This window comes from Rattus norvegicus, chromosome 7, assembly GCF_021556685.1.
Source record: "Rattus norvegicus strain SHRSP/BbbUtx chromosome 7, alternate assembly SHRSP_T2T, whole genome shotgun sequence".
NCBI lineage: Eukaryota > Metazoa > Chordata > Mammalia > Rodentia > Muridae > Rattus > Rattus norvegicus.
The window spans coordinates 103,145,938-103,165,926 of NC_141540.1; the positions used below are offsets into that span (position 1 = coordinate 103,145,938).

Sequence of the window (19,989 nt, forward strand, 5' to 3'; positions counted from 1 at the left end):
AACACAGAGGCGAATGCAAGCAGCAAACCACTGAACTGAGAATAGGACCCCCGTTGAAGGAATCAGAGAAAGAACTGGAAGAGCTTGAAGGTGCTCGAGACCCCAAAAGTACAACAATGCCAAGCAACCAGAGCTTCCAGGGACTAAGCCACTACCTAAAGACTATACATGGACTGACCCTGGACTCTAACCTCATAGGTAGCAATGAATATCCTAGTAAGAGCACCAATGGAAGGGGAAGCCCTGGGTCCTGCTGAGACTGAACCCCCAGTGAACTAGATTGTTGGGGGGAGGGCGGCAATGGGGGGAGGATGGGGAGGGGAACACCCATAAAGAAGGGGAGGGGGGAGGGGGATGTTTGCCCGGAAACCGGGAAAGGGAAATGTATATAAGAAATATTCAAGTTAATAAAAAAAAAACTAGATTTAAAATAAAAAAAGGAAAAGGATACATAAGGGCTTCTGTAAAAAAAAAAAAGAGTCATTCTAGGGGTTGGGGATTTAGCTCAGTGGCAGAGCGCTTGCCTAGGAAGCGCAAGGCCCTGGGTTCGGTCCCCAGCACCGAAAAAAAGAAAAGAAAAAAAAAGAGTCATTCTAATTCAGCGTTCCTTTAGCTGAATAGTAATAGGTTTTTCCCTAGGCTTATGACCTATCTAATCTTGGGTTCTTGGCCACTTAGCAGTGTCAGATATAGATAGGTTCCATCTCATAGACTGGACCTTAAATCCCACCCAAAAGTGGTGATTACTCCAAAAATATGTGTGTCACTGTTGTACAAGCATATTCTACAATGGTCACTGTGATAGGTCACAGAGTTTGTAACTGGGTAATAATAGTATTATTCTTCTGGTAGCATGTAAAGTGCTTTCTAGGGCAATTGGTGCTAGCCAGTTGAGACAAAGCTTCTAATTGGGCACTAGCTTGATTTCTCCACGTCTATAACACAAGCAAGTGCTGCATTCAGCAAGAGGCCCTTGCCATCAGGTTGTGGGAGGTAAAAGTAACCTATGATGTTCTGGCGGGGGGTGGGGAGGTGGCTCAGAAGGAATCTGTACAAACTCTTTGTCTAATAACTCAACATGTTGTATGTTGTATCTCATTTCTGGCACAGAAGGTTTTCTTGGATGGCATAATATATCTAGATGGGACATTGTCTCCAGTGACCTCATTTAAATTTCTTCTATATGTGTATATAATTTAAGAAGCTTGTACCATGGTGGGCTTCTCTGTGGCTATTCAGTCTTTAGTATTTAGTGCCCCTCTCTGTGTTATCTAAGCCCAACCACCTTAAACACACTAAATCCCAGACACTAAGCAAGGCTAGGACTGGAGCATACTTAGACGGAAGGTCAACATCCTTTCTAAACATGTACTTTGTGATAATTGCCAAGTGAGCATTCATATATTTTTTTAATTTATCCTTTGAGAATGTCACACATGTGTTTAATGCATTTTTATCATATCCTGCTGTCACACACACACTCCTTCCAGCCCCGTTCAGGCCTCCCCAGACAGCATCCTCTCTCAACTTCATATTCTCTTCTTTTTCCTATGTCTCTTATCAAGACCCACTGGGCCTAATTCATGTAGCCCACCTGTATATGAGTAGAGGGTCATTCAGTGAAGCATGAACAACCTACTAGGAGTTACACTTCTTAGCCAAAAATGACTCTCGCTCCCCAGAAACCAATAGATCCTTAGCTAGTAGGGAGATGATGTGGTGAATGTCTCCCTGGTTTGTGCTAGAATATTTCCTAGCATGATCTTCCATGGGTCATACGCAGGTAACCACAGGTGGCCATGTCCTGTCCAAAAGACAACATTACACAGCACCCCCTCTCTCATTCTATTCATCTTACATTCTTTCTTTCCCCTCTTTCTGGAATGTTCTCTGAGCCTTAGGGATGAAGACTTGAGATAGATGTCCCGTTTAGGTCTGATAACTCACAATCATCTATCCTTAGCTCTTGGACCAGACGTACATTAACTGTTTCCTCCTGGGGGTGGGGGGGATTGGGCAGCTTCTTTGACCAAACCAGACAGCACACAAATTATACATATAAATATTTAGAAAAACAAGACCATCTAGCAAAAAGCAGTAGAACAATAGCTAACTTCCTATAACCTCCACAACTGTGATATTCTGACCAGACTTGTAGTGGTAAGCATGAATTACCTTTTATTGAGCAGGACTCAAGTCCAGCAAGAAAGTTGTTAGCCAACACAGAAAATAAAGTGTGAGCTGGGAAGATGACTTCATTGTTAAAGTGTTTGCATGGCAAACTGAGTTTGATCCTCAGTGTCTACAAAAAAAGCTAAATTAGGGGCCAGTGAGATGACTCAGGTGGTGGGGGCATTTGCAGCCAAGCCTATGATCTAAGTTGTGTCCCCTGGATACACATAGTAGAAGGAGACAACCAGCTCCCAAAAGTTGTCCTTTAACCTCTACATATGTCATGGATTATGGGCTAATACACTCAAAAGAGAAAAGAAAGAAAGAAAGAAAGAAAGAAAGAAAGAAAGAAAGAAAGGAAGGAAGGAAGGAAGGAAAGAAAGAAAGAAAGAAAGAAGGAAAGGAAGGAAGGAAGAAAGAAAGGGAGGGAGGGAGGGAGGAAGGGAGTGAAGGAAAGAAGACATAAAGAAAGAAAAAAGAAAGAAAGGAAGAAGGAAAGAAAGAAAGAAGGAAGGAAGAAAAGAAGGAAGGGAAGAAGGAAGAAAGGAAGGGAAAATGAAGGAAGAAAGAAAGGAAGGAAAGAAAGAAGAAAGAAAGAAAGAAAGAAAGAAAGAAAGAAAGAAAGAAAGAAAGAAAGAGAGGAGGAAAGAAAGAGAGGTTGAGTGATTTACTACCCCCATACCAGTATACAATTGGGTTATACAATTATTGCATCAATGGCCCATCCCCTGGCAGGTAAGTACTGTACTAGATAAAATCAATGATGCTTTTTCTCCATCAGCTACTTGCATAGCATTTTCTGGCACTATGAAAGCTAGCTGGTAGGAAGGATATTTCCTGGCCAGTCTGAAACTAATTTCTCTATGTTTTACAACAAAAGTGTGTGATGTCATCAACAGTAGATTCTTGTCATCTTGTTCTGGTGGGAAATCAAGAGACATACGTTGCTTTATGGGCCTCTGGATCCTCCTGACTGGCAACTCATAGGAAGATATTCCATGACTAGCACTGAGGTTTTTGTTTAGTATCCTATGTCTTGTGGGAGCAATACTGTCCATATATACAGGATACCTCCCTTCTACTCCTTTTATTCTAAATTATATATTTCTAAATATATTTATTACTTTCAGTTATATGTACTGGGGTAGGTATGTACATATGAGCACAGGTGCCCACCAAGGTTATAGCTGTCAGAATTCCGGAGTCTGAAGATAGAAACAGTTATAAGGCATACATATTGGGTGCTTGGATCAAACTTGGGTCCTCTGCAAGAGTAGTACATGCTTCTAACTGATGAGCCATCACTTCAGGTCTTATTTGTATTTTTTAATTAGCTAACAAAATTGTGTTTCCAAATGGCTTTCTCCAACATCCATCATTTGGGTTAATCCACTTCCCATATCTTCCTTCCCCAACCCTACTCCCAACTCCAACCCAACTTAAACTTTGAATCCCTTGGTATCCCCACTTTTTTTCCCTATCACACACTTTCTACCCACGTCCACCCATGAAGACCTCTTCCCCTCACCATTGGAATGAACCTCTGTATCTCTCCTCAGTTTGGGCTGCTCCTGTACCGTTACTCCATCTATTATCCATCTTCCTTCCCTCTCTGCCCACTCTCTATCGCTCTCCCCCTCAATCTTAGCTAGTGTATCAGCCCCGTGATCCCTCATTGACGTGGAGAAGTCTCTTCCTTGATATATTGCAGAGCATCACAGACTTGCTGCTTCTAGAAGTCTCCTCAGTAGGAACATTCCAGTGTGGCATTTTGGTCTTACAGTATAGCTCTTTGCCTGGACAGAAACACAAAACAGAACATGAGTCCAAAGCCTTGCTTATTCTGTGTCAACTTCCCCAAATTGAACCTGGAATAAAATAAATATCCACCCAATAAAAGAAACAAGAGCACAGGAAGACATGGAAGAAAACTATCTGAGGGATCTAGATCATGGGTTTCCTTCTGGCCCCACTGGAATCATCACCTGACTTCTCGGCCCTTTGGCTAACACTCTGGAGCAGGCTGACTCACTAAATCCTTACAACACCATGAAAAGAACCCCAAATCTCAAAAACCATGAGGAGATATGTGTGCTTGCTGATATGAGGGAAAAACATAAAAACAACCCCGAGAAAAATTTATAACAATTTTCAGGGTCATACAAGTTTTGGCTTCTTGCATATAAGAGGTTTTCAGAGAGGGGAAAGCAAAGAATGCAAGTTTTCTTTCTGCTTCCTTCAAAGACTGGCAATTCTGAGCGAAGGTGGAAATTGGCACCCACCTGGGCATTGCCCTAGAAAAGCACCTGGTGTGTCTGGATTTCCTCATCTGGGAAAGGCAGATAGATTATATTTGAATCACTAGGAGTGAAGAGGGTTAATTAACACTTGTCGTGTTTTGAGATGTGAGATTAAAGAACCTGTTAAAAGGGTGTCAGCACCCAGCAAGGCACTGGGCTCTAAGAAATTTAATCAGGGCAAGGAAGTCACTGTGGTCCCCTAGGCCCTCCTATCCTCCTCTCTTCCCCCAGCCACCTCCTCTCTATCCTTTCCCTCCCTGATCTAAGCCTGGAATCCTTGCCACCACACTGCTATCGGTCTCAACTTCCCCTAGAGCTCCCTCCTCCTTAAACATATTAAATCCTGCAGAGATACTCAAGGACCAAGTATCATTCACCAACCATTCAGTCATTCATTTATGAACACCATGGGGCTTTATTGAGCATCTACCCTGTCCTAGACTGTACCCAGAACACTAAGGACACCAAGTTTAATTCAGACCTTGTGTCACCTAGATGAATATCCAGACAGACCTCATGAGGCATCCAGGGACATTCTCCAGTGACCAGATCAACATTGAAAGCCACATTTCCCAGGTTCTAACACACACACTTTCTCCTCTACTTAAGGCTGCTCCCCACCATACAGCAAGGTATGTGGTCTGAGAGAAATAATTGATTGTTGGGTGAGATATCACCTGACCAGAACTCAGCACATTGTCAGATACATGGTCGGTACATGAAATTTGGTTCAAACCTAAGTATCTCTCGACAGTATCAGCAGGAAAGAAGACATTTTATTCTAAGTGAAAAAAGCAAGCCAAACTATGCTTTCTAAGCATGTTTTCCTAAACATCTGTCACCTGCCCACTAGCCTAGATTGCCACCACTGGGTCCCTCCCTGAAAGAAAACTCAGAGACCCTGCTGTTTCCTCCATTGGCTTCCAGGAGGGAACTCACAAGAAACATGGGGAAATGTATGTTCTCAACCAGCCTAGGATAGGTCCCTGCCCTGCCCCTTACTGAATGCAAGGCACTGGGTAAGGCCTTCAACTCCCCTGGGACTCAGAACCATAATAAGCCCACAGTAATAAGAACTGCTGTGAGGACTTACATACACCTCCTCCTGCATTGTCCAGGCCTGATATATAGAAATGGTTCTTTGATCTCAGTAGTATCTTTCTCCAAGCCAGGGCCACTTCCACAAATGCCAGATTCTTTTTTTTTATAATCCATATATACACATTTTATTTATCGTTTTTACATTTTTTTTAATTTTTCATATATATATTTTTTATTAACTTGAGTATTTCTTATTTACATTTTGAATGTTATTCCCTTTCCCGGTTTCTGGGCAAACATCCCCTAACTCCCCTCCCCATCCTCCCCCCATTACCGCCCTCCCCCCAACAATTACGTTCACTCAGGGTTCAGTCTTGGCAGGACCAAGGGCTTCCCCTTCCACTGGTGCTCTTACTAGGCCATTCATTCAAATGCCAGGTTCTTAAAAGTTGCAAATGAACCCAAGCACCTGAGCTTTGAGACATTAGAGGGACACATGGAACTTGATGTCTACACTACCAGGTTTCTTACCTTCTGCAGCTCTGCTCTGACACCTTTCCTGTGACAACATTGAGCTGCAGGTGGCTTGGCTGAGTTCCTGTGTCATTCCTCATATGTCCTCAAATTGGCTTCCTCCTCTCAGTGTGGCTGCTCGGTGGGTACGCACCCCCATTTAGAAAGCCATTGGATTAGTTAATCATTGCACCAACCCCATGGCATTCAGGCTAAGCAGATAGCAGAGGACAAAGGTCTGTGATCAGTGCAAACGGCTAGACAGTCAAAGCCTCTAGCAACTGACTCATGGGAGGGGGGCTTCAGAAGAGGTGGAAAAGCAGAAAATGTTCCCCACTAAGCAGTTTGGATTAGCTGTCTTTTGAAAATTGGGTTTTCAAATTTAAAACAATTTCTGAATTCTCTTGACATGTTGAAAGGTGAGGCAAGCTGAGGCTTTACCTAGGTATTGAACAAATACAGCCGGAACTGAGGGATAGCAACCTGCTTCCATCAGTTCACAGGGACCTGTGTCTCTACTTCTCACTGGCTGCACTGTCACGGTGATCCTATGCCAACATCCTGGTGGGTAAAGAGACATTCTAAAGAAAGATACTCCCTTTGGTTGTTGGATGATCACCGTTTTTCACTTTCAGAATTCATGTGTGTGACAGATGTGTGGGAGAAGAGGAAGCTGACTTTCAAAAATGGGTGTGTAGAGCTTTCTACCTTACACCTATCAGAGATTAGAGAACTCATAAGCACAAAAATGTCAAGATTGCTCATTGACAAATAGAGGGTCCCTGGGGCTGGCGAGATAAATAGCTCAGTGGTTAAGAATGCTTCAGGCTATTTCAGAAGATTGGGGTTCAGTTCCAGGCACCCATGTCGGGAAGTTCACAGCCACCTCCAGGGCATCTGATACCCTCTTCTGGCCTCAGTGGGCACCCCCATGCATGTACACAGGTATACATACACAAATACATAAAAATAAATAACAAAATAAATCATCTTTAAAATATGGAGTACCTTTAATACTCTATTTCTCTCCTCTCGTTTAAAACAGAAAACTGCCTCTGTCACAGAGATCACACTTAACCTTTCCCTGTGTTTGCATCACCCACAAGAAAGGACCTACGGGTGGGTTGACTTGTCTCCCAGTTAGGTTTATATACAACCTGGGCTTTGTGAGATGGCACAGGCACGGCAGGAAACAAACTCCAACCCGGGCTTTTATTTGACCAAACTATAAATCAAATCATTTCCTTCTCCAATTTCTGTTCTATTATTTCCAGGGTGAGTGAGTCCTCTTCTGCACCTAAGGATGTTGTCATAACAACACTTAAAGCAGCCCCACTGTGACCCATATGGACCAATAGGCACTGAATTTTCTATGCCCAGCTGAGCAGTCTCCAAACCTTCATATATAGTATTCCTTTGGCCTAGAAAGTTCTGCCACCCATCTCTCCTCTCTTTCTCTCTCTCTCTCTCTCTCTCTCTCTCTCTCTCTCTCTCTCTCTCTCTCTCTCTCTGACTCATTTACTTCTAGTCTTACACATTCTTTAAGGCACAGCTCAGTCACCACCTCCTCCAGGAAGCCTTTCCAGATTGCTGTCTTCTTCATCATCCCCATTCGGCATTTTAGCCTAAAGCGTCTCAGTTATATTTATCACTGCTTAATACATTTACTCAAAACTGGCCAAAATAATCACTTTCAAATTAGCTCAGTATTATAGATAGATTCAGGAATTTGAGTGCAGTCTTCCATGGTAACTATAGATTGGGCAGTCCCCTGAAGTAGAAATCTATTGCAAAAGACTTGGCTGAAGCAATAGGATTTACTATTGATTCAGTCAGTGCACTCTTCTGTGCCTCAACTTTCTCCTCTATAAAATGGGAGTGGGATATACATCCTTCCATATCTCTACATTAAAGACTGAATTAGGCATGTACTTCAGCACAGTACCCGTGCCCATCACAGTAAGCACTTAACATGTGCTAAATATCATTATTATCCCCCATGTACAATGCCAGATACAATGAAACATATTAAAAACATCAAAAAGATGAATTAAGGAAAAAAACAATGCTTTGAATGCCCCTGTTACTATAGATTAGAGGATTAAATCCATTCTAACTCCTGATGTCTGGGTAACAACCCACCAGGAATCCATAAATATGAAATCACTCCATCTACCTTTCATTCGAGGAAAGAAAAAAATCAAAGCATTTTTGCTCCCCCCTCTTAGCCTTTGCTTATTCAGATGCCCAAATAAGGTTACTGTGCAAAACACAATTGTGCTGTCTATAAATAATGAACAGCTCCTCCACAGAATTAGAATCTACACAGGGACGTTCTAAATGGGTTTCTTTTGCCTGAGTCTTTTTCTGTCCCAGATCTGACCCTAGACATAAGTACAGGCAGCCTGGTTGGCATATAAAAGGCCCAATTGACCTGCTGACCCAGTTTTCAGAGGCAGCTCTGTGCAGAACAGTTTTAGCAGCTGCCTTTAGTAAAACCTTTCAGCCACAGGAGGCAGAAACTGTTCATTCGTTCACTGTGATCAGTACCGGAGCCATACCAAATGCCCGTTGCTGGATTCAGAGACCATGGAGGTCCCTTCCACCTGAAGCCATGCTGGGCTGACACCCACCTCCCTCTAGTGTTGACTTTGACTCTTGTGTCTGTTTTGATTCTGTCATCCTTAAGACAAGGACCTGACAACAAGATGAGCTTTTTTTTTTTTTTTTTATTAACTTGAGTATTTCTTATATACATTTCGAGTGTTATTCCCTTTCCCGGTTTCCGGGCAAACATCCCTCTCCCCCCTCCCCTTCCTTATGGGTGTTCCCCATCCAACCCTCCCCCCATTGCTGCCTCCCCCCATAGACTAGTTCACTGGGGGTTCAGTCTTAGCAGGACCCAGCGCTTCCCCTTCCACTGGTGCTCTTACTAGGATATTCATTGCTACCTATGGGGTCAGAGTCCAGGGTCAGTCCATGTATAGTCTTTAGGTAGTGGCTTAGTCCCTGGAAGCTCTGGTTGCTTGGCATTGTTGTACTTTTGGGGTCTCGAGCCCCTTCAAGCTCTTCCAGTTCTTTCTCTGATTCCTTCGACGGGGGACCTATTCTCAGTTCAGTGGTTTGCTGCTGGCATTCGCCTCTGTATTTGCTGTATTCTGGCTGTGTCTCTCAGGAGCGATCTACATCCGGCTCCTGTCGGTCTGCACTTCTTTGCTTCATCCATCTTGTCTAATTGGGTGGCTGTATATGTATGGGCCAAATGTGGGGCAGGCTCTGAATGGGAGTTCCTTCAGTCTCTGTTTTAATCTTTGCCTCTCCCTTCCCTGCCAAGGGTATTCTTTTTCCTCATTTAAAGAAGGAGTGAACCATTCACATTTTGATCATCCGTCTTGAGTTTCATTTGTTCTAGGGATCTAGAGTAATTCAAGCATTTGGGCTAATAGCCACTTATCAATGAGTGCATACCATGTATGTCTTTCTGTGATTGGGTTAGCTCACTCAGGATGATATTTTCCAGTTCCAACCATTTGCCTACGAATTTCATAAACTCGTTGTTTTGATAGCTGAGTAATATTCCATTGTGTAGATGTACCACATTTTCTGTATCCATTCCTCTGTTGAAGGGCATCTGGGTTCTTTCCATTTTCTGGCTATTATAAATAAGGCTGCGATGAACATAGTGGAGCACCTGTCTCTTTTATATGTTGAGGCATCTTTTGGGTATATGCCCAAGAGAGGTATAGCTGGATCCTCAGGCAGTTCAATGTCCAATTTTCTGAGGAACCTCCAGACTGATTTCCAGAATGGTTTTACCAGTCGGCAATCCCACCAACAATGGAGGAGTGTTCCTCTTTCTCCACATCCTCGCCAGCATCTGCTGTCACCTGAGTTTTTGATCTTAGCCAATCGCACTGGTGTGAGGTGAAATCTCAGGGTTGTTTTGATTTGCATTTCCCTTATGAGTAAAGATGTTGAACATTTCTTTAGGTGTTTCTCAGCCATTCGGCATTCCTCAGCTGTGAATTCTTTGTTTAGCTCTGAACCCCATTTTTTAATAGGGTTATTTGTTTCCCTGCGGTCTAACTTCTTGAGTTCTTTGTATATTTTGGATATAAGGCCTCTATCTGTTGTGGGATTGGTAAAGATCTTTTCCCAATCTGTTGGTTGCCGTTTTGTCCTAACCACAGTGTCCTTTGCCTTACAGAAGCTTTGCAGTTTTATGAGATCCCATTTGTCGATTCTTGATCTTAGAGCATAAGCCATTGGTGTTTTGTTCAGGAAATTTTTTCCAGTGCCCATGTGTTCCAGATGCTTCCCTAGTTTTTCATCTATTAGTTTGAGTGTGTCTGGTTTGATGTGGAGGTCCTTGATCCACTTGGACTTAAGCTTTGTACAGGGTGATAGGCATGGATCGATCTGCATTCTTCTACATGTTGCCCTCCAGTTGAACCAGCACCATTTGCTGAAAATGCTATCTTTTTTCCATTGGATGGTTTTGGCTCCTTTGTCAAAAATCAAGTGACCATAGGTGTGTGGGTTCATTTCTGGGTCTTCAATTCTATTCCATTGGTCTATCTGTCTGTCTCTGTACCAATACCATGCAGTTTTTATCACTATTGCTCTGTAATACTGCTTGAGTTCAGGGATAGTGATTCCCCCTGAAGTCCTTTTATTGTTGAGGACAGCTTTAGCTATCCTGGGTTTTTTGTTATTCCAGATGAATTTGCAAATTGTTCTGTCTAAGTCTTTGAAGAATTGGATTGGTATTTTGATGGGGATTGCATTGAATCTGTAGATTGCTTTTGGTAAAATGGCCATTTTTACTATATTAATCCTGCCAATCCATGAGCATGGGAGATCTTTCCATCTTCTGAGGTCTTCTTCAATTTCTTTCCTCAGTGTCTTGAAGTTCTTATTGTACAGATCTTTTACTTGCTTGGTTAAAGTCACACCGAGGTACTTTATATTATTTGGGTCTATTATGAAGGGTGTCGTTTCCCTAATTTCTCTCTCGGCTTGTTTCTCTTTTGTATAGAGGAAGGCAACTGATTTATTTGAGTTAATTTTATACCCAGCCACTTTGCTGAAGTTGTTTATCAGCTTTAGTAGTTCTCTGGTGGAACTTTTGGGATCACTTAAATATACTATCATATCATCTGCAAATAGTGATATTTTGACCTCTTCTTTTCCGATCTGTATCCCTTTGATCTCCTTTTGTTGTCTGATTGCTCTGGCTAGAACTTCAAGAACTATATTGAATAAGTAGGGAGAGAGTGGGCAGCCTTGTCTAGTCCCTGATTTTAGTGGGATTGCTTCAAGTTTCTCTCCATTTAGTTTAATGTTAGCAACTGGTTTGCTGTATATGGCTTTTACTATGTTTAGGTATGGGCCTTGAATTCCTATTCTTTCCAGGACTTTTATCATGAAGGGGTGTTGAATTTTGTCAAATGCTTTCTCAGCATCTAATGAAATGATCATGTGGTTCTGTTCTTTCAGTTTGTTTATATAATGGATCACGTTGATGGTTTTCCGTATATTAAACCATCCCTGCATGCCTGGGATGAAGCCTACTTGATCATGGTGGATGATTGTTTTGATGTGCTCTTGAATTCGGTTTGCCAGAATTTTATTGAGTATTTTTGCGTCGATATTCATAAGGGAAATTGGTCTGAAGTTCTCTTTCTTTGTTGTGTCTTTGTGTGGTTTAGGTATAAGAGTAATTGTGGCTTCGTAGAAGGAATTCGGTAGGGCTCCATCTGTTTCAATTTTGTGGAATAGTTTGGATAATATTGGTATGAGGTCTTCTATGAAGGTTTGATAGAATTCTGCACTAAACCCATCTGGACCTGGGCTCTTTTTGGTTGGGAGACCTTTAATGACTGCTTCTATTTCCTTAGGAGTTATGGGGTTGTTTAACTGGTTTATCTGTTCCTGATTTAACTTCGATACCTGGTATCTGTCTAGGAAATTGTCCATTTCCTGAAGATTTTCAAATTTTGTTGAATATAGGTTTTTATAGTAAGATCTGATGATTTTTTGAATTTCCTCTGAATCTGTAATTATGTCTCCCTTTTCATTTCTGATTTTGTTAATTTGGACGCACTCTCTGTGTCCTCTCGTTAGTCTGGCTAAGGGTTTATCTATCTTGTTGATTTTCTCAAAGAACCAACTTTCCGTTCTGTTGATTCTTTCTATGGTCCTTTTTGTTTCTACTTGGTTGATTTCAGCTCTGAGTTTGATTATTTCCTGCCTTCTACTCCTCCTGGGTGTATTTGCTTCTTTTTGTTCTAGAGCTTTTAGGTGTGCTGTCAAGCTGCTGACATATGCTCTTTCCTGTTTCTTTCTGCAGGCACTCAGCGCTATGAGTTTTCCTCTTAGCACAGCTTTCATTGTGTCCCATAAGTTTGGGTATGTTGTATCTTCATTTTCATTAAATTCTAAAAAGTTTTTAATTTCTTTCTTTATTTCTTCCTTGACCAGGTTATCATTGAGTAGAGCATTGTTCAATTTCCACGTATATGTGGGCATTCTTCCCTTATTGTTATTGAAGACCAGTTTTAGGCCGTGGTGGTCCGATAGCACGCATGGGATTATTTCTATCTTTCTGTACCTGTTGAGGCCCGTTTTTTGACCAATTATATGGTCAATTTTGGAGAAAGTACCATGAGGAGCTGAGAAGAAGGTATATCCTTTTGCTTTAGGATAGAATGTTCTATAAATATCTGTTAAGTCCATTTGGCTCATGACTTCTCTTAGTCTGTCGACATCACTGTTTAATTTCTGTTTCCATGATCTGTCCATTGATGAGAGTGGGGTGTTGAAATCTCCCACTATTATTGTGTGAGGTGCAATGTGTGTTTTGAGCTTTAGTAAGGTTTCTTTTACGTATGTAGGTGCCCTTGTATTTGGGGCATAGATATTTAGGATTGAGAGTTCATCTTGGTGGATTTTTCCTTTGATGAATATGAAGTGTCCTTCCTTATCTTTTTTGATGACTTTTAGTTGGAAATTGATTTTATTTGATATTAGAATGGCTACTCCAGCTTGCTTCTTCTAACCATTTGCTTGGAAAGTTGTTTTCCAGCCTTTCACTCTGAGGTAGTGTCTGTCTTTGTCTCTGAGGTGTGTTTCCTGTAGGCAGCAGAATGCAGGGTCCTCGTTGCGTATCCAGTTTGTTAATCTATGTCTTTTTATTGGGGAGTTGAGGCCATTGATATTGAGAGATATTAAGGAATAGTGATTATTGCTTCCCGTTATATTCATATTTGGATGTGAGGTTATGTTTGTGTGCTTTCATTCTCTTTGTTTTGTTGCCAAGACGATTAGTTTCTTGCTTCTTCTAGGGTATAGCTTGCCTCCTTATGTTGGGCTTTACCATTTATTATCCTTTGTAGTGCTGGATTTGTAGAAAGATATTGTGTAAATTTGGTTTTGTCATGGAATATCTTGGTTTCTCCATCAATGTTGATTGAGAGTTTTGCTGGATACAGTAACCTGGGCTGGCATTTCTGTTCTCTTAGGGTCTGTATGACATCAGTCCAGGATCTTCTGGCCTTCATAGTTTCTGGCGAGAAGTCTGGTGTGATTCTGATAGGTCTGCCTTTATATGTTACTTGACCTTTTTCCCTTACTGCTTTTAATATTCTTTCTTTATTTTGTGCGTTTGGTGTTTTGACAATTATGATACGGGAGGTGTTTCTTTTCTGGTCCAATCTATTTGGAGTTCTGTAGGCTTCTTGTATGTCTATGGGTATCTCTTTTTTTAGGTTAGGGAAGTTTTCTTCTATGATTTTGTTGAAGATATTTACTGGTCCTTTGAGCTGGGAGTCTTCACTCTCTTCTATACCTATTATCCTTAGGTTTGATCTTCTCATTGAGTCCTGGATTTCCTGTATGTTTTGGACCAGTAGCTTTTTCCGCTTTACATTATCTTTGACAGTTGAGTCAATGATTTCTATGGAATCTTCTGCTCCTGAGATTCTCTCTTCCATCTCTTGTATTCTGTTGGTGAAGCTTGTATCTACATCTCCTTGTCTCTTCTTTTGGTTTTCTATATCCAGGGTTGTTTCCATGTGTTCTTTCTTGATTGCTTCTATTTCCATTTTTAATTCCTTCAACTGTTTGATTGTGTTTTCCTGGAATTCTTTCAGGGATTTTTGCGATTCCTCTCTGTAGGCTTCTACTTGTTTATTAATGTTTTCCTGTGTTTCCCTAAGTGTGTTCATGTCTTTCTTGAAGTCCTCCAGCATCATGATCAAATATGATTTTGAAACTAGATCTTGCTTTTCCGGTGTGTTTGGATATTCCATGTTTGTTTTGGTGGGAGAATTGGGCTCCGATGATGGCATGTAGTCTTGGTTTCTGTTGCTTGGGTTCCTGCGCTTGCCTCTCGCCATCAGATTATCTCTAGTGTTACCTTGTTCTGCTATTTCTGACAGTGGCTAGACTGTCCTATAAGCCTGTGTGTCAGGAGTGCTGTAGACCTGTTTTCCTCTCTTTCAGTCAGTTATGGGGACAGTGTGTTCTGCTTTCGGGCGTGTAGTTTTTCCTCTCTACAGGTCTTCAGCTGTTCCTGTGGGCCTGTGTCTTGAGTTCACCAGGCAGCTTTCTTGCAGCAGAAAATTTGGTCTTACCTGTGGTCCCAAGGCTCAGGTTCGCTCGTGGGGTGCTGCCTAGGGGCTCTCTGCAGCGGCAGCAACCAGGAAGACCTGTGCCGCCCCTTCCGGGAGCTTCAGTGCACCAGGGTTCCAGATGGTCTTTGGCTTTTTCCTCTGGCGTCGGAGATGTGTGTGCAGGGAGCAGTCTCTTCTGGTTTCCCAGGCTTGTCTGCCTCTCTGAAGGTTTAGCTCTCCCTCCCACGGGATTTGGGTGCAGAGAACTGTTTATCCGGTCTGTTTCTTTCAGGTTCTGGCGGTGTCTCAGGCAGGTGTCCTGCCGCTCCTGGGCCCTCCCCCACGGGAGCCCAGAGGCCTTATACAGTTTCCTCTTGGGCCAGGGATGTGGGCAGGGGTGAGCAGTGTTGGTAGTCTCTTCCGCTCTGCAGCCTCAGGAGTGCCCACCTGACCAGGCGGTTGGGTCTCTCTCTCACCGGGTCTGGGAGCAGAGAGCTGCTGCGGGCCGGGATCCGCGGGTGTGGGACTTCTGGTAAACACAGAACGTGCCCGGTCCTAGAGAAATTCTGCTTCCGTGTGTCCCAAGCTCACCCGGCAGCTTTCTTGCAGCAGAAAATTTGGTCTTACCTGTGGTCCCGAGGCTCAGGTTCGCTCGTGGGGTGCTGCCCAGGGGCTCTCTGCAGCGGCAGCAACCAGGAAGGCAACAAGATGAGCTTTAATGAGAAAGCCCACTTTACTCCTATCCAGGACCCGGCTCTTTCTAATTATATAAATGTCTTCTCTATTGTTCCAAGCACTCATCTCCTTTGTTTTTCTACTTTCTCTTACCCTCGTAGCCACATCTTTCCTGATCTGTCATATAGAACAGAAAGCCAAAACGGTCCAATCAGGCACTGCCTGACTCATGACTCAAGGCAAGCAGAGTTTTCATCACCACCCTCAAAAGTACATCTCACACTGTCAGGAGCTTCTTTCTCTCCATCCCCACTGAATCTAGAGCCCCACTGTGACAGAAAGAAATCACAGGTGGCATTACTTTTCATGGCTTCTGGTTGACAAAGAGATGTCTAACGCTCAGGGATGGAAGACCATGGAATGAAATGAAAGCTACACTCGTTTGGCTCACATTAGCAGCTGATTGTACTTAAGCAAAGTTACGCAAATCTCTCTGGCCTTCAGCTTCCTAGCGAGCAAGGAGCAGCACATCACAAGGTTGGAGAAGAATAGAATAAGGGAAAGCACAGAAAGTTCTCAATGCCAGGGAGTTGACAATAGCAGCACTGTAGCTCTCCTGGCCTATCTCAAGCCTAATATCCTACAATCATTGGGTATTCCTAGTAGGTACTCCTGGATTGAGGTTGCCAGGTCTCTGCTCGTGAATGAAAAGGAAGAGAAAAAATTGGGAAGAACTAAGCCCAGCCCAGCCACCGTCTCAGTTGATTGCCTGAACCCACAAGATACCTTAGACCAAAAAGGCATCAAAGAGTTGAAGAGAAGGATCGGTCATTGAGTATTAGCTGTCCATTCACGGGAACAAATCCACCCAAAGAAAGGATGCTGTTATATAGCTATTTCCTATGGGTTGAAATGTAGAGGCTTGAAGAATATGGCACCTACAAAGCTCACAAGAAACTAAGAAGACTCAGAAGGTCTCTCTGCAAGACTCTCAAAGCAGTAGACAGCTTCTGAGGAAGATGAGCTTCCTCCAACGTGAGCTTGCTCCAGGAATGCATCTTCCATGAGCCTTCACCATTGGGTTTTACAGTGACTCAATTGTACAAGTCATTCAAGCTCCTGTAAGTGACCCCAGCAAACTCACTGGGTCACTGAAATAGACTTGAATGGAATTGTTTCTGGGGTCCATTGTTGGTGTCTTGTGTATGTAAATAAGTGCTTGTTCACAACACCTCAGGAGGCAAAAACAAAGAAGTCATGCAATAGACACATAATCTCCAGGCATCTCTTGCAGAGAAGCTTGCATTGATGCAGGCTATATCTCTATTTAAAAAGGAAAGAAGGAAGGAAGGAAGGAAGGAAGGAAGGAAGGAAGGAAGGGAGGGAGGAAGGAAGGAAGGAAGGGGAAGGGAAGAAAGAAAGAGAGACAGACAGACAGACAGACAGACAGACAGACAGACAGACAGAAAGAAAGAAAGAAAGAAAGAAAGAAAGAAAGAAAGAAAGAAAGAAAGAAAGAAGCAAAGGAAAAGAAAAGAGAAGGGAAAGGAGAGGAGGGAAGGGAAGAGGAAAGGAAAGGAAAGGAAAAAGCAGGTACCTGTTGGTGTATGAATCCAATCAGCTGAGCTAGGCGCCAGATCTTAAGCAAGCCACCAAAAGCATGGCTGCATGAGTCCAAGCCATTAAAGGCCTCCTCCTCACATGTCTGTCCAACCTCCCTGCTATAGCTCATCTCCAAGTTGATACAATGGTTGATCTCTCTACTCCTTATAGAACATAACTTTTCTAAACTTCTTAGGTTTATAATCATAGATATACAGCTCTTGGTGACGCTCCAGCCCCACTAGTAACTTTTCAAGATGTATAGGAAAGCCAAGGTGTGGCTGAGATTATTTTTGTCTACATCTATGTCTCCAGTAGTTGCCTTTTGGTTGACATGTGACAGACAAATATTCAGCACACCCGGGAGCAATGAATAAACAATACCATGAGCTTGGATATTCAAGGTTCTGGAGAATGCAATGCTGGTTCCTAGAAATAATTACTATTCAACTTTTAAAACCTACCTGCCAATAAAAACCATCTTAGGCAATGTATGTAGATGAAGTGTCCGATGTTTTCACTAATTCCATGTCTAAGAAGGCTGTCAATGAGTCTATCTTCTGACTCTGCACTCTAAGCGCACCAACCCACTCACTCTTCTCTTCACACGGTCCATGAGGTCTTAAAATGGCTAGCCAGTATGCTTATCTGAGGCAGCATGAACTCTTTAAGTCACCAACTACTTACTTCTCCTATGGAATAATGCTCAGGAATATGAAGACCCCAGACGTTCCGTCAAGGAGCTTCCAGCATTTAGAGGCCACACATATGTATGTACACAATTTCAGCAAAGTGCCAGGACGGAGGGGCTGTGAGAAACGATCCTAAGTTCTGCTGAAGATGATGAAGGTCATTCAGGCTTCATGGAGAGGATGAAGGTCCAGCTTTAAGTGAAGATTAAGGAGTAGCGAGGCATGAAAGATCACCAGTGGAAAGATAAAGCACTGTGACTGAGCTTAACATTTTGAGTAGATGATTTATTTATTATTTCATTTTTGAAGTTTTTTCATTGATAAGTAAGTAGCCCACATCTTGCCACAGCATTCACAGAACTAACGTTAGTCTTGGTGAATTATTTGCTTATTCATTGAATGTGTATAATTTAATTCTATAGAAATTGCATGGCAATTTAGCACACATTAATGAGATGCTGTCTCATCACTTCAGGAATAAAAGGGGGCAGATTATTGAATCTTCTCCTCAATTTCCAGCTACTGCTATTCTCAAATAAGGTTATTTTTGTTACATCGGTGCAAAATGTTATATACTGTTACAGATTTAAAGTTTCCTTGGTAGGAACCTTTGTATATTTATACAAAATTTAGGTTAATTTTGTTACAATATCATGTATGTATGCTTCCAGTCTTATAGGTGTCACACATACTACTCATTTAAAATACAATGTTTAATTGCAGTCCTCTTAATAGCTGCTATTACAAACTGCTTAGGATAATTAAGTAATGCAAGTTAATCAAACTCACGGACTTGTTAGATACTAGCCTAGATGATCATAGAAATATACAGCCTAGATTGAACAGATAAGATATGCTAAAAACAAGCAGTGGGGTTGGGGATTTAGCTCAGTGGTAGAGCGCTTGACCAGCAAGCGCAAGGCCCTGGGTTCGATCCCCAGCTCTGAAAAAAAGAAAAGAAAAACAAAAAAACAAGCAGAGCTTGCTATAAGTGGATGGTCTTCAAAACTCTTAGACACACACAAAATACGGCATTTAAAATTATTTTATTAATTTAGAATCTTTTTTGACATTGAGGCATGTCAACTCCTGGCAGTACCCCACTTGATTTGAAAGAAGATACTGAACGTCAAAGCCCTCCATTTGGAGTTGCTTCCATTACGACAAGCTAGCCACTGGGCAAAGCAAGGGCTCTACCTTCGTCTGCAGACAGAATGCTGTCCGAAAAGACAAGTGGATACGGGAAAGTCCACTGCCAAGCTCTGCCTAGACAAAGTAAACAGGCCCTTCATAGCGCTGCCTCACAAAAGGTCTGTCCGATATTCTGGGCCAGAAGGCTGTTGATAGATGCTCTAACATTCTAGCAACTACTGGGGACTGTCCAGACAGTCAGCTGTCTTTGTCATTTCTATAATTTTTGAAAGCTGCACTTCCTATGTACTCGGGTAATATTTATTCTTTCTCAGGTCTCTGATGAGGTTGAAGACTAGATAGTTATAGTCTCATAATTAAGCTTAAATTGTTTAAGATTTAAGAAGATGTTTTAGTTCCTAGAAGATATTTTCTAGATGAATAACACTAGTTAGGATAAAAAACTGACTTAGATGCAGACTTCTAAACTTACCAAGATAGGATACCTAACAAATACGTTCTCCTACGTTGCCAAATACAAACGTCCTGGATACTTTGAGTGTAATTCTTACCTAATCTGTGTGTTGTTTATTATTATAAGAGAAAGAGCCTTTTTATTTAGACAAAAAGAGGGTTTGGTCTGTTGCTATGTATTGTAATGATAAATATTGACCCCAAAATCTATCGACCTCAGGAACACGAAGATCCTCACATACCCCAAGTGATGCTATGTAACCTTGCTCTTTAATTTAAAACTATTGGTTGAATAAAGATGCCTACAGCCTGTAGCTGGGCAGTAGAGAGATGGAGGGGGCTTTGGTTCTCAGGACTTGGGATTTGAGCAGAGAACATGAAAAGGGCAATGAGAGAAGAGATGACCGTGAGGGCTGGCCAGCGGGAGAAAGAGAGGCCCAGGAGGAACAGGACAAGTAATATCTCGGGGTTATTGATAGGGAAGTAGGCAAAATAACTTAGAAGGTTTATATCTACCCTGCTCCAGTTCTATTAAGGCTTACTATAAATATAAAGGTTTTGTGTCTTTTATCTGGGAACTAAATAATCGAAGGCAGGGTAGGAAACCCCTAATTAATTATTACTACAACAGCAAACCATGCACAGCCCTACTACTTTTCTTTAAGCTTTTTCTGTGATGATACTCAGAAAAGGAGCCCTTGCATAGTGAAATGCATGCACCCACATTATACAGAAAGTCTCTCATACACAGAGAGAAGAAGTGAGGAAGGGAGA

The 19,989-nt window shown here is 42.2% G+C and overlaps 1 long non-coding RNA gene across 1 annotated transcript; it reads right to left on the reverse strand.

Moving 5' to 3' along the window:
* Window positions 1-3,485: 3,485 nt before the first annotated feature.
* Window positions 3,486-6,183, reverse strand: LOC148004818 (uncharacterized). The gene is made up of 2 exons (XR_015626154.1): window positions 6,045-6,183; window positions 3,486-3,968 (listed from the first exon to the last, which is right to left on the reverse strand). It is a non-coding gene; the product is annotated as an uncharacterized LOC148004818 (long non-coding RNA).
* Window positions 6,184-19,989: the final 13,806 nt, after the last annotated feature.